Here is a 12169-nt window from a genome sequence, read left to right on the forward strand (position 1 = left end):
AAAAAAAAAAAAACAAAAAAAAAAAACAAGATTTTTTTATTATGCCACCTGGGAAACTGGCAAACAAAGGTGGCTCAGGAAAACTTTTAATAAAGATTGTGGGGACGTTTTAAAACATAAACATCAAAATATCCAGTCTTACCTTTTAGTTCTGAAGTCACAGGAAGATATCCCTTCTTACATAGTCATTCTATCTCTCCAGGAGAATTTTTAGAGGGTAATTTACACTCCGGGAATCACTGTGGGGACAACTAAATTATTGTAGAGACTCTATTAAGATCTTGCAAAGATTCAAGATGAAAGAACTTAATTCTTGATCTCTAGAAGTTAATAGATGTGACAAACCGGTATGTATTAATCTTAATACAACATAAAAGTAACTAAAACACGTCCAACATTCTATGGAAGTACAGAGACAGAACTGCTGGAAAGATTTTATGTTTCTTAGAGAAACATTTGGGCTGGTACCCAGAAATTTAATAATTTGTTTTTATTAAAATGGGTGAAGGTGGTCAATAACAACAACAAGCAATTTAAAAAATATTTTATTTTTTAATTTATTTTTAAAATGTTTATTTATTTTTGAAAAAGAAATAGAAAGAGTGAGCATGAGCAGGGGATGGGCAGAGAGAGGGAGATAGAGAATCCAAAGCAGGCTCCCCATGCCAACAGCAGAGAGCCCGATGTGGGGCTCAAACTCATGAACCGAACCATGAGATCATGATCTGAGCCAAAGCCGGAGGCTTAACTGACTGAGCCGCCGTGGTGCCCCTTAAAAAATAGTTTTAAAATATTTTAAAGAGTGGAAGAAAAGAACATTCCAGCCATAAGGAACAGCATGAGCAATGGCTTGGAGGCATGAAAAATATACAGTAGAACAGAGAATGATAAGTATACTACTGTTGCAAGAGTTAATAGTAGAGGAGAATGTAATGGAAAGAAAGTCTAAAAGAATTTCAAGGCCAGAATATACAGCGCCCTGAATCCCAGGCTAAGGAGATTTCATTTCTTTTTATATTCAACAAGGAGCCATTGAAAGATTTTGAGCAAGAAGTATTTTCAGAATTATGCCTTAGAAAGATTTATCTGGCAGCCACAGTAAGATAGTAAGATCAGAAGCCAGGAAACCAATTGCCAAAATAATACCAATGGCAGATGTCGAAGACCTAAAATAGTACATTTTGAAAAGAGAAGGACTGAGCTTGGCCACAAAAACATCTGTAGTTTGACAAGGTGGGTGTTGAGATTTTTCCTGTGCTGTCAGTTCCATCACTGTCACCACTCAGAAAGAAGATTTAAAATAAACAGTGTTATTTAAAAAAAGTTTTATAAAAACAACCACACAGAAAAGAACGTCTTGGTGAGCTTGAGGACAGCAACGGTGTCCCCAAAGAGGGAAAGCTTTGGCCACGTAAAGGCCTGATGTTCTCATTTCCAAAGTTTGTTTTGTCCTGTAAATTGTACCTACAGTGCAGTCAAAGGAGGAGGAATTATAAAATGTAATGCTTTTGTATAGAAAAATGTCATCCATTTGCCCTTTCATGGGAGCAAATTAGTTTACAAGTTTATCCTGGGAAATTAGCTTTGAATAAACAACTTAAAACATGATCATGACAAATTTAGACCACAGAAATTAGAAACTCGAACTAAAGAATGTGGAGTCTTGAGGGAAACATTAGAGTTTCTTATGCATTTCATCTTTTGTTTATTTATTTTTCATTTAACAGAGAGCTTCACTCTTTGGTCATGACCCAGGTGACTGTTTTATTAGCAATGTCTGGTCCACCAGCCATCTCAGAAAATCCTTCAAGTTATCAATAGTCAGGTAGGATTTTTCATCATCTTTAAATAATCAATATGATCTTAATCCATGGATAAATTTGAAACAAAATCAAACTCAGTAGGCATTTCTTTTATGACCTTATGATTTCCATTAAACTTCCAGAGATATTGAAAACAATATCCTGATTCTTGTCACTACTGTATATTACTTCATCCTAAAGGATCGCAGGAGCCTTAGGTGAGGAACAGTAATTCTAACCTTATATCAGATGAAAATGAGGCCTGGAAAAGGGGAACACTTCCAAGGACAAATAAGTGTCCTCAACATCCTATAATTTAATCTTAAGTAGTTTCTCAGGCCAAGGGAAAGAGGCCAATCTTACAATCTGTTTCAGTGGTTCCTTGTGTCCCTAGAATGTGAGGCTGATTTACATGCTGTCTGGCTTCTGATTAATAGACAGAAGGCCAATGGCTGCCCCTTGAGCCTTGCTCTTGTCTGTAGGGTTTTCCCTGAAAGTGTTTAATTATACTAAAAAAAAGCAGCTGTCTTTGATTCCACAACGTGCTTAGCTAATTTCCCCAGGTTGCCTTAACTCTGCCATCTGGACACATTACTGCTCTCTTTGGATCACTTTTAAGTAACCATGACAAGGAAAATTTTTAAAATAAAAAAGATCAGAAACACACACACACACACCACCCTCAAAAAACAAAACAAAACAAAACAAAACAAAACAAAACAAAAAACTCAGAAACAGAAAACAATGGAAAGAACCAAGACAAGGTTGATTTTCCTGGAGGGAAAACATAGTTGCCTGGTAATTTCATCTTAGCTCTGGGAAAAGAGCCCTGGCTATGTCACATCCCTCTTGTCTGCTTTTCCGCTGCTTTCTTTCCTTCTCCTTTACTCCACGCCTGCTCTTGTCCTCCATTCTGTGTGAATAGGACCAGAGGCATTCCAGGTACCCAGTTTCTATTGAAGAATTCCTGTCAGTGCAGAGGGAGAATATAATCAGATTGTTTGATTTCTCACCTATGAGTTTGATTCCAGAGATGCTATGAATTAATGATCAGGAAAATATTTCTGTCCATGTGCAGTCAGTACATGATCTGAGTAGGTAGATGGAGGATGTAGAATTTAATATCTGCTATGTTTTCAAATATTCAGTTCTGTATGCTTGTACAAGGAAAATTTAAAAGCCTCTGTACAGTCCCAAATCCTATGATCAAATGTCTTTTATAGCTTCCTTGCCAAGTATTTATCCAATGTATTACTTAGTGCCTTCCATGACTTTTAGAAAGGCTTTCTGACAATAAGCAGAAATTGGTTCCCTGTGGGCTACCCCTTTTCTTCTAATTCTATTCCTTCTAATCATATAGAGCAAGTGAAATCCTTTCCCCTCTGATGGATCTTTCTGAAATTTCAGAGATGTTATCACAGCTCCTCTGAGTTTTCTCTTCTCCAGGAAAAATTGTCCTTGCTTCCTGAAATTGTTTCTCATAAGACTTACCCTTAGATGAATTCCATGTGTTCATCTCCCTATTTTTCATATCACCCAGAACTAGACACAATCCTTTTTGAAAATAGCACAAGTAGTAAATATTCATTGAAAACAAACTAGAACACAGGTAACCAAAAAGTGTTTTTAAAATTATCTGTAAAGAATCTCTTCCTTCCTTCCTTTCCTTCTTCCTTCCTTCCTCCCTCCCTCCCTCCTTCCCTCTCTTTCTTTCTTTCTTTCTTTCTTTCTTTCGTTCTTTCTTTCGTTCTTTCTTTCGTTCTTTCTTTCATTTTTTTGAGAGAGAAAGAAAGCAAGCATGAGCAAGGGAGGGACTGAGGGAGAGGAAGAAAAAGAATCTGAAGCAGACTCATGCCCAGCTCAGAGTCTGACTCAGGGCTTAATCTCAGGAAGGTGAGATCATGACCTAAACCAAAATCAAGAGTTGGATACTTAACCCTGACTGAGCTACCCAGGTGTCCTACCTTTGAAAAATTTCTATGCAAAAATGTGCTGCTTTTGGTATTTTGTCATATAATCCTCCAAAATCTTTCACATGAAGACATACACTAATCACTATTATCAGGATAGTTGGGTCAAAGGAAACTTAAACAGTCTATTTCTGAAAATGGCCACAAAAGAATTATGTTGGAGTAGATCTTTTCCCAGAAAGTGTCACCTACCTGATTTCTCAAAGTTATGTAGAACAGAGGTCAGCAGACTTTAACTGTGAAGTGCCAGGGAGTAAATAAAGTAAATTGTTCAGGCTTTGTGGGCCACTAAGATTTCCATTGCTGTTGCTTCTCCTCCTCTTCCTTTTTATTCCCCATTTATTTACAAACCTAAAAAATAATGTTAAAACCATTCTTAATTTCTGGGCCATATAAAAATAGGGTGCTGACCAGATTTTGTCAGCAGGCTGTAGTTTGCCCATCTCTGCTCCAAGGGAAGTATTTCGTATGACATCACAACTACTGACAAACCTTGCCCTCCTAATGCTCCCTAGAATTGATCCCTGGGGAGGATTTAGGTAAATCTGGACCCTCCTAGGAAGGAAGGAATAGAGACATCAAATACTACCTTTCTGAGATCAGATTTTGTTAGAGTCTCTGGGGGGTTTATTCCCAGCTGAGGTATGATAGCTGGAATGTATACCAAGGGCTCCAAAACTGAACTCGCTCTGAGGGAAAAAGACATCTGGATTATTGGCCTGGACCCTTAAATGGCTGGAGAAGAGAACTGACAGGAACATGGTCCATGACTAACTAAGCTAGTTTAGTAGAAAGGCTGTGCTTTGGAATTAATGACTAAGGGTATGAGTATATTCTTGGAGAATTATATCCTCAAAGGAACTCAAGTGGCAAGTTCTCTGTTTTAGTCATAGATTATGTTGTAGTAACAATTACCCCAAAGCTCTGCAGTTTAAGAAGATAAAGACTTTGGGTTTGATGGACAGCTTCCCCAGACAGCTCTCTTGTACAATTTTCCTCCTCATGAACAGTCAGGGATCCATGCTCCTAGCATATTGTGATGTCAGTCTCTTCAACACCTAACCATGTTTGTCATGGAAGGAGAAATACCCTGTGGAGTCCTTGAAATAATTGGGAAACAACTTGAGGGAATCTGGAGTTCTCATGTGAGCAGGTCAAACAAAGCAAGAGTCATTAAATTGTACTTGTTACTAGAAACTCATTTGTCCCCACAAGCCAACAAGGTCTGGAAAGGCTTAGAGTTAGTTGTGAAGTTTGTTAGTTTTGATGAAGACATCATCTGTGAGCAGGTAACTGGCTGTAATTCCTGAATGGAAGTCTAACTAGAAAAGCAATAATAGCATCATTTCCTTTTGAAATATCACTTTACAGATTGCAAACTACTTTTACATTGATTACATCAGCTAATCTTCACAGAAATCTATGAACAAGGGGTTAGTGATACATTTATTTTAGACAGGTCAAAAATAAAAATACCAGATTTGTTCAAGGATGTACAGTTAGTTAACAATGGGCTCGTAATTGCAACTCAGAATCTGTGACCCTAAATCCTATATTCTTTCTGTTACATCAGTGGTTTTCAAGCCGTGTTCTGTCCAGCCCTAAAATTCCACAAATCTGTCTAAAGAGAAATTTGGGGGGACAAGAGAGCAAGTGAGTTCTCTACGAAGCTTAACCAGAGAGGTTATAACTTTATCACCTAAGTATTTGAGGCTTCCCTAACATATTTATTTTGAGTAAAAGTTTTATGCCTAACTTAAAAATTAAAAGCCCCTGCACCAAAACACACTATCTTGTGATGCAGTGGATGGGATTTTAAGTGGTTACAGCCTGTCCAAAAGCACAGGTAGAAGCTTGGTTTCCAGAAGTGGAATTTGAACTTGACTAGAAGCAAAAGTAATTTGATAAAAGACAAGAGTTATATCTGGCAGATGAGTTTCATTTTTTGCAGGGCGCCTGGGCGGCTCAGTCAGTTAAGCATCTGACTTCGGCTCAGTTCATGATCTCACGGTTCATGGGGTCTAGCCTCAAGTCGGGCTCTGTACTGACAGCTAGCTCCGAGCCTGGAGCCTGCTTCAGATTCTGTATCTCCATCTCTCTCTGACCCTCCCCTGCTCATGCTGTGTGTATGTCTCTCTCTCTCAGAAATAAATAAAAACATTAAAAAAAATTTTTTAAGCTATTTAAAAAATACATTTATTGGGCCCTACTGTGTTCTAAGTGTTGTGTCTCTGCTTATATTCCTGCCGAATACTAGTCCTAAATTTAGTGCTTGGTACAAATACAGCTGGAAGTCAAGGAGTTCTAAATGTGATCAGAGGAAAGCTACAGAGCAGGGGTGTCCCATAGAATGTTCCACAATGTTGGAAATATGTTTTATGCCTGCATCATCTAATATGATAGTCATTAGGCTGCATATGGCTGAGGAGTCCTTATAATGTGGTTAGTGTAACTAAGGAATTGAATTTTTAATTTTATTTCCCTTATTTTTTAATGGTGTGTGTGTGTGTGTGTGTGTGTGTGTCTGAGACAGAGAGAGACAGAGAGAGAGAATGCAAGTAGGGGAGGAGCAGAGAGAAGAGAGAGCAAATCCCAAGCAGGCTCTACACTGTCAGCACAGAGCCTGATATAGGACTCAATCTGAGGAACCATAAGATCATGACTTGGGTCGAAATCAAGAGTCAGATGCTTAACCGACTGAGCCACCCAGGTGCCCCATAATTTTATTTCCTTTAAATTTAAATAGCCGCATGTGGCCACTGGCTATGGTACTAGACAGTGCAGCTATAGAGGGTTGAAGACAGAAAATCCCAATAGCACCTAGAGATAGCATCATCACCACTGCCACCATCATCATCAATACTGGGGTCCTCCTCATCCTCATCCTCATCACCACCATCATTACGGTCACTGCCACACAAGCTCTGACCAGCGTCACCTCTCACTGGATTGCTGCAGCAACCTCCTAAAAGATCCATCTGCTTTCATTCATGCTCCCTCCAGGCCAATACAACCAAACTGACCTTGATAAAAGCAAATGTGACACACACAACTGTTCTGCATAAAAGCACACAATAGCCCTGCAGTCACTTTGGATAAATGGCAACGGCCTCAATAAGGCTCGGCTGTTCCCTTTCCTGTCCCACAACTAGTTTCATGTGATTCTCATCCCGCCTATGTCTGCAGCCTTGTCGCTTCTCAGATTTCCATGTATTCGGTATTTGAGGGTATATAAAATTCTTATTTCTGTACCTTAAATCTACCATGCAATTTTATTTTGTTTTGTTTTTCTTTTTAATCGGCAGGCCCGTGTAACCTGGCTTTTAATTCCTAGGAGATTTTTCTCCCTCTTGTTTCCAGTTAAATTTGAGCCATCCTGGAAGTCTTGGTTTAAATGGTACATCTTCCACAAAGCTTCACCTGAATCCCTCAGGCTAAGTGGGAGAGGATCTAGTTCTGTGTTTCTAGAGTCCCTGGACTTAGTTTATTTTAAAACTCACTGAGCTGTGTTGGAACTGCTTGTTTAATATCAGTCACCCCCACCCCACTGCCACCCCACCAGAAAACGAGTTTCATGAAAGCCCAGAATTTGCCTATCTTTTCAACCAGGAGTCTGCCAGGCACAAAATGGGTAGTTCATAAATGCTGGCTTATTGGATTAGTGAAGCTTGAATGAGTGAATGTCCTTCCACTGAGGATCAGCCCCCAAACACCCACCACCAAAGCTACCTTCTGCCATCTGTAGAGAATCACAGACTCTAATCTTCTCCTCCTTTCCTCTTCTTCCAAATGCCTTTGCTTTCTAGTTTAACTCAATTAACAAATTCATGCTATAGGGGTGCCTGGGTGGCTTAGTCGGTTAAGCGTCCGACTTTTACTTAGGTCATGATCTCGCAGTTCGTGGGTTCTAGCCCCGCGTCAGGCTCTGTGCTCACTGCCAGCTCAGAGCCTGGAGCCTATTTCAGAGTCTGTGTCTCCCTCTCTCTCTGACCCTCCCCTGATCACGCTGTCTCTCCCTCTCTCTCTCTCTCTCTCTCTCTCTCTCCTAGAAATAAATAAAAATATTTTTAAAAAAATAAATTCATGCTATAATTGACTACTAGTAGCCATACATTACTACTATTAGGATGAATATCTATGTATAAACAGGATCATAATGGAGATTCATTGATTTAATGTCAAAAATTGTCTTAAGTGGAAATTTCTTACAATTAGCAGGTAGGTGGTTGGGAAAGAAGACTTAGGGAAATTTCCTAATTTTCACTTTTTAAGTCATTATCTTCCTCTAAGCACCTTAAGTAGAGCACCTGCTCTACTTATATTTAAGTCTGGCCTTAGATTTTTGTTTTCCTGCACATATATTGAAAGTGGGGATTTTCTGGAACACTTCAAAGATACTTAGAACTGGAAATATTGACTTCACTGGAAAAGAGTATGGTTCAGCATGATGAAAAAGTCAGGAATTATAAATGACATGAACAGAAAAAAGGTACATCTGGAGAGGGGAGCAAAGAGTCAGGGGAGAGAGCTACCTGCTACCAAACATAGACTACGGATGAGGCTCTATTTTTGAACTTTTACAGTAACTCATTGAATGCTCATAATCACTAATATCTTCTCCAATTTTCAGCTGAAAAAACATGCTTTACAGAGGTTGAACAATTCGATGGTGACGTAGTAAAAAATGAGTCAGTCTTCATCCTGCACATCTGCCAGTTGCCATACTGATATTCCATGTTTCCTTTCAACGGAATAACAAGATCAAATCAAATTGGAAGAACGGCCATCAGAATAGAGTATTCTCTGAGCTGGATGACAGTGGAAAATGAGGAACAGAAGAAAACAAAATGGTTCTTTTGAGGCCATGACACTTAGTAACAGAAATGAAAGAGCCAGTTTGGCCAGGAAAGTTCTGCCTTCTGCAAAGACGCAGCATGTGGCCATGCACAGAATGGGGTTTGAAGGCAAACAAAGCAAAGCCTCTCCCTTTATATCACTCTCCTCAACATGTCTGCCTTGTCCCTTGGACCTTACTCCTCTGGCAAGAAAGAGTACTACTAAAATACAGGACTTACATTATGTATCATCTATAAGGATAACAGGTCAACATTTATCTGATATCACCCTTAGTAAACATTTGCTAATTTTTGCCTGCCACAATCTTCTCCCTTGTTTTGGTAATAGCGTATCAAATTTCCTTGAAGAAACTATCCCTCTTCCATTTTCAATCTACACAGTTAAAGTAGGACTACATGAACTACCTTCTGCTTCTGGAGTTATTCATTGGATCCAGATCTGTCAATTAGTAATTGATAATTACCAGAGAACGTAACCCTCTCTGTGAGTGGTGAAGGCATGGGCATATGACCACCCAAGCCGGATCAATGGGAGTTCTACCCAGGACCTTACTAGATCAACTGAGAAATAAATGGTTGATTCATCATAGTTTCTAAGCTGGTGTGTTGCAAAGCTTAAAGCTGTTGGTGATTAATTCTGTCACTACATCCTGAGAGCCAACCTAAGAAATGATGCAATACCAGAGAGAGCAAACATGAAAAGTGGAGAAAGACACATGATTGATGACAAAATGTGAATATCTGGATTTAGTTGTGCCTGAAACTGTATATTAGGAAATGTGAAGTGATATTCTATTTGACTTGCTTTCTTTTTTTTCTTATACAGTTTCAGCTGTGCTTTGATCACATGTAACCAAGAATACTAACTAATTCACGTGCTATTCATATAAATTAATCACAAGTGGTCCCTGGTTATTAATCTTAGAACTCACTTAAACTTTGATTTGTATGTCCCTTCACAAATACTTTTCTAGAGCAGAACTGTACATATTCCATAAGTTTTGCTTTAGGCACAGATCAAACATAATGGAATTCTAACATGTTTATTCTTACCTAATCATGGACACATCAAATGAGCCAACCAGAACCAAGCATGATGAAAATAAGACATAGGATGGAGAACTCTGAATGAGTATTTAGAGACTGAGAAAGGTGAACCAAAGTCCATATGGGAAATCTTTCATTATTTACAAAGAGTAACATTTTTTAGAGCATGTGAAACTTAGAAGACCTTTCCATATACCATATATGCTTCTTAATCCTCACAATAAATTTGAAAGGAATTTAATTTTGCTCATCCTTTTTTAAAGAAATTAGGCTCAAAGATATATAATTTATTTAAGAATCCAGAACTAGTATGTGATGGGCCTTGGTCTAATCTTTTTTATTTTGACAAATATTTATGAAGTAACAACTCCGTGCTAGATGCTCTCTAAGTGCATGGACAACGATGAAGAACAATAAAGGGAGATAACATTATTGTTGCCTTTACTCTATGCTAGACACCGTCCTAAACACTTTTCCTTGTGTTCACCTCCTTAAACTTCACAATGATACTGTCAAGTTTGTAGTATTATTGCTGTCCCCAACTTTAAAAAGAAGACATTTTTAGAGCGGTTTTAAGTTCATAGAAAACTTAAGAGGAAGTACAGAGATTTCCCATATGCCTCCCTGCCCCCAGGGCATAGCCTCCCTGATTACAAGCATCCCCAAGACAGCAGTACATTTGTTACAATTGATGAACCTACATTGACACATCATAACCACTCAAGGTCTGTAGTTTGCCCTGGAGTTCATCTGTGGATTGTACAAATATTTAGTGACCTGGATTCTTCAGCAACATACCCTTTTTAGAGAATGAAGAAACTGAGGGAAGATGAGAACAACCTACTTATGAATCTAATGGGAAGGATTAAAGCTCAGATATGAACCCCAAGGAGTCTATAGCCACACATCTATCTTCCTAGGCACTGCTCCAGTGGTCTTCTAAGTGCCAGACCCCTGGAGTCTTCGAGTATTTCTGAGTTCTGTGAGGTCAAGGTAATTTTCAAAGATATGATTTACCTTTTCCACCATGTTGGTCTGGTGCAAAATAATGGTGGGTAAACAGCTGGTGTCATTGCAATGGCACCAAACTGTACATTAGTCATTGTTTTCACATACTGAAGAAAAAATTTTCTAATGCCAAGGGCATTAAGAAATTTCTTGAGGGACACCTGGGTGGCTCAGTTGGTTAAGCATCCAACTTCGGTTCAGGTCACGATCTCGTGGTTATTGAGTTCGAGCCCTGCCTCAGGCTCTGTGCTGACAGCTCAGAGCCTGGAGTCTGCTTCGGATTCCGTGTCTCCCTCTCTCTGCCCCTGTCCTGTTCACACTCTGTTTATCTCAAAAAAAATTTTTTTTCTTAAATTTAGAAAGTAGAAAGTCCTTGATAGGGCAGTAAAATTATTAATTGTATTAACCCTTAACCCTTAAATACAGATCTTTTTAATAGTCTATGTAACAAAAAGTGACATAAAATGTTAATAACACGAAGTATGAGAGTTTTGTTGAGGAAAAGTATTTATGTGATTGAATTAGGAGATGGGAACTAACCACTTTTTTCATTAAACACCATTTTATTGCAAAGAAATGAGTCAAATTAAGATTATTCATTCCTGAAATTTTGTAGATAACTGCTAAAAGATGAATGAAATCAGCTATCAAAATTTATCAGATGCAGTGAAAGTATGCTTAGAAGGAAATGTATAGCATTGAATGAATGTATTAGTAAGAAGAAAGACCAAAAATAAATAATCTAAGTGTCCTCCTTAAGAAACTAAAAACATAAGAGCAAATTAAACACAAAGAAAGTAGAAGCAAAGAAGATTAGAGCAGAAATAAATGAAATTAAAAATAGGAAACTAAAAGAGAATAAAAGAAACCAAAAGCCAGTTGCCTAAAAGATCAATAAAATCAATAAGCCTCTAGGAAGGATAAATAAGACAAAAAGAAAGAAGACACAAATTATTTTTTTTTAATTTTGAAACTATGTTTTTCTTAAAAGACTATATTAAAAATACAAAACAAAAAGTAGTGTGTTTACTGGAAAAAGCATTACACCAAAATTTAGGAACCTTAAGCTCTAGCACTAGCGAGTTATAAACTTTTTTTTTTTTACAAATAGTTTATTGTCAAATTAGTTTCCACATAACACTCAGTGCTCATCCCCACAAGTGCCCTCCTCCATGCGCATCCCTCCTCCCCCCCACATCCATCAGTCCTCAGTTTTTGTCAGCATTCAAGAGTCTCTCATGATTTGCCTCTCTCCCTTTCCCCCACCAGTTCCCCCCTTCTTCTCCCCTATGTTCCTCCATCAAGTTCCTCCTAATCCTCCTATACGTGCAAACATATGATATTTGTCCTTCTCTGCCTGACTTATTTCGCTCAGCATAACACCCTCAAGGTCCATCCACGTTGCTACACATGGCCAGATTTCATTGTTTCTCATTGCCATGTAGTATTCCATGGTATAGATAAACCACATCTTCTTGATCCATTC

Source organism: Crocuta crocuta, unplaced genomic scaffold, assembly GCF_008692635.1.
Source record: "Crocuta crocuta isolate KB4526 unplaced genomic scaffold, BGI_CrCroc_1.0 scaffold884, whole genome shotgun sequence".
Taxonomy (NCBI): domain Eukaryota; kingdom Metazoa; phylum Chordata; class Mammalia; order Carnivora; family Hyaenidae; genus Crocuta; species Crocuta crocuta.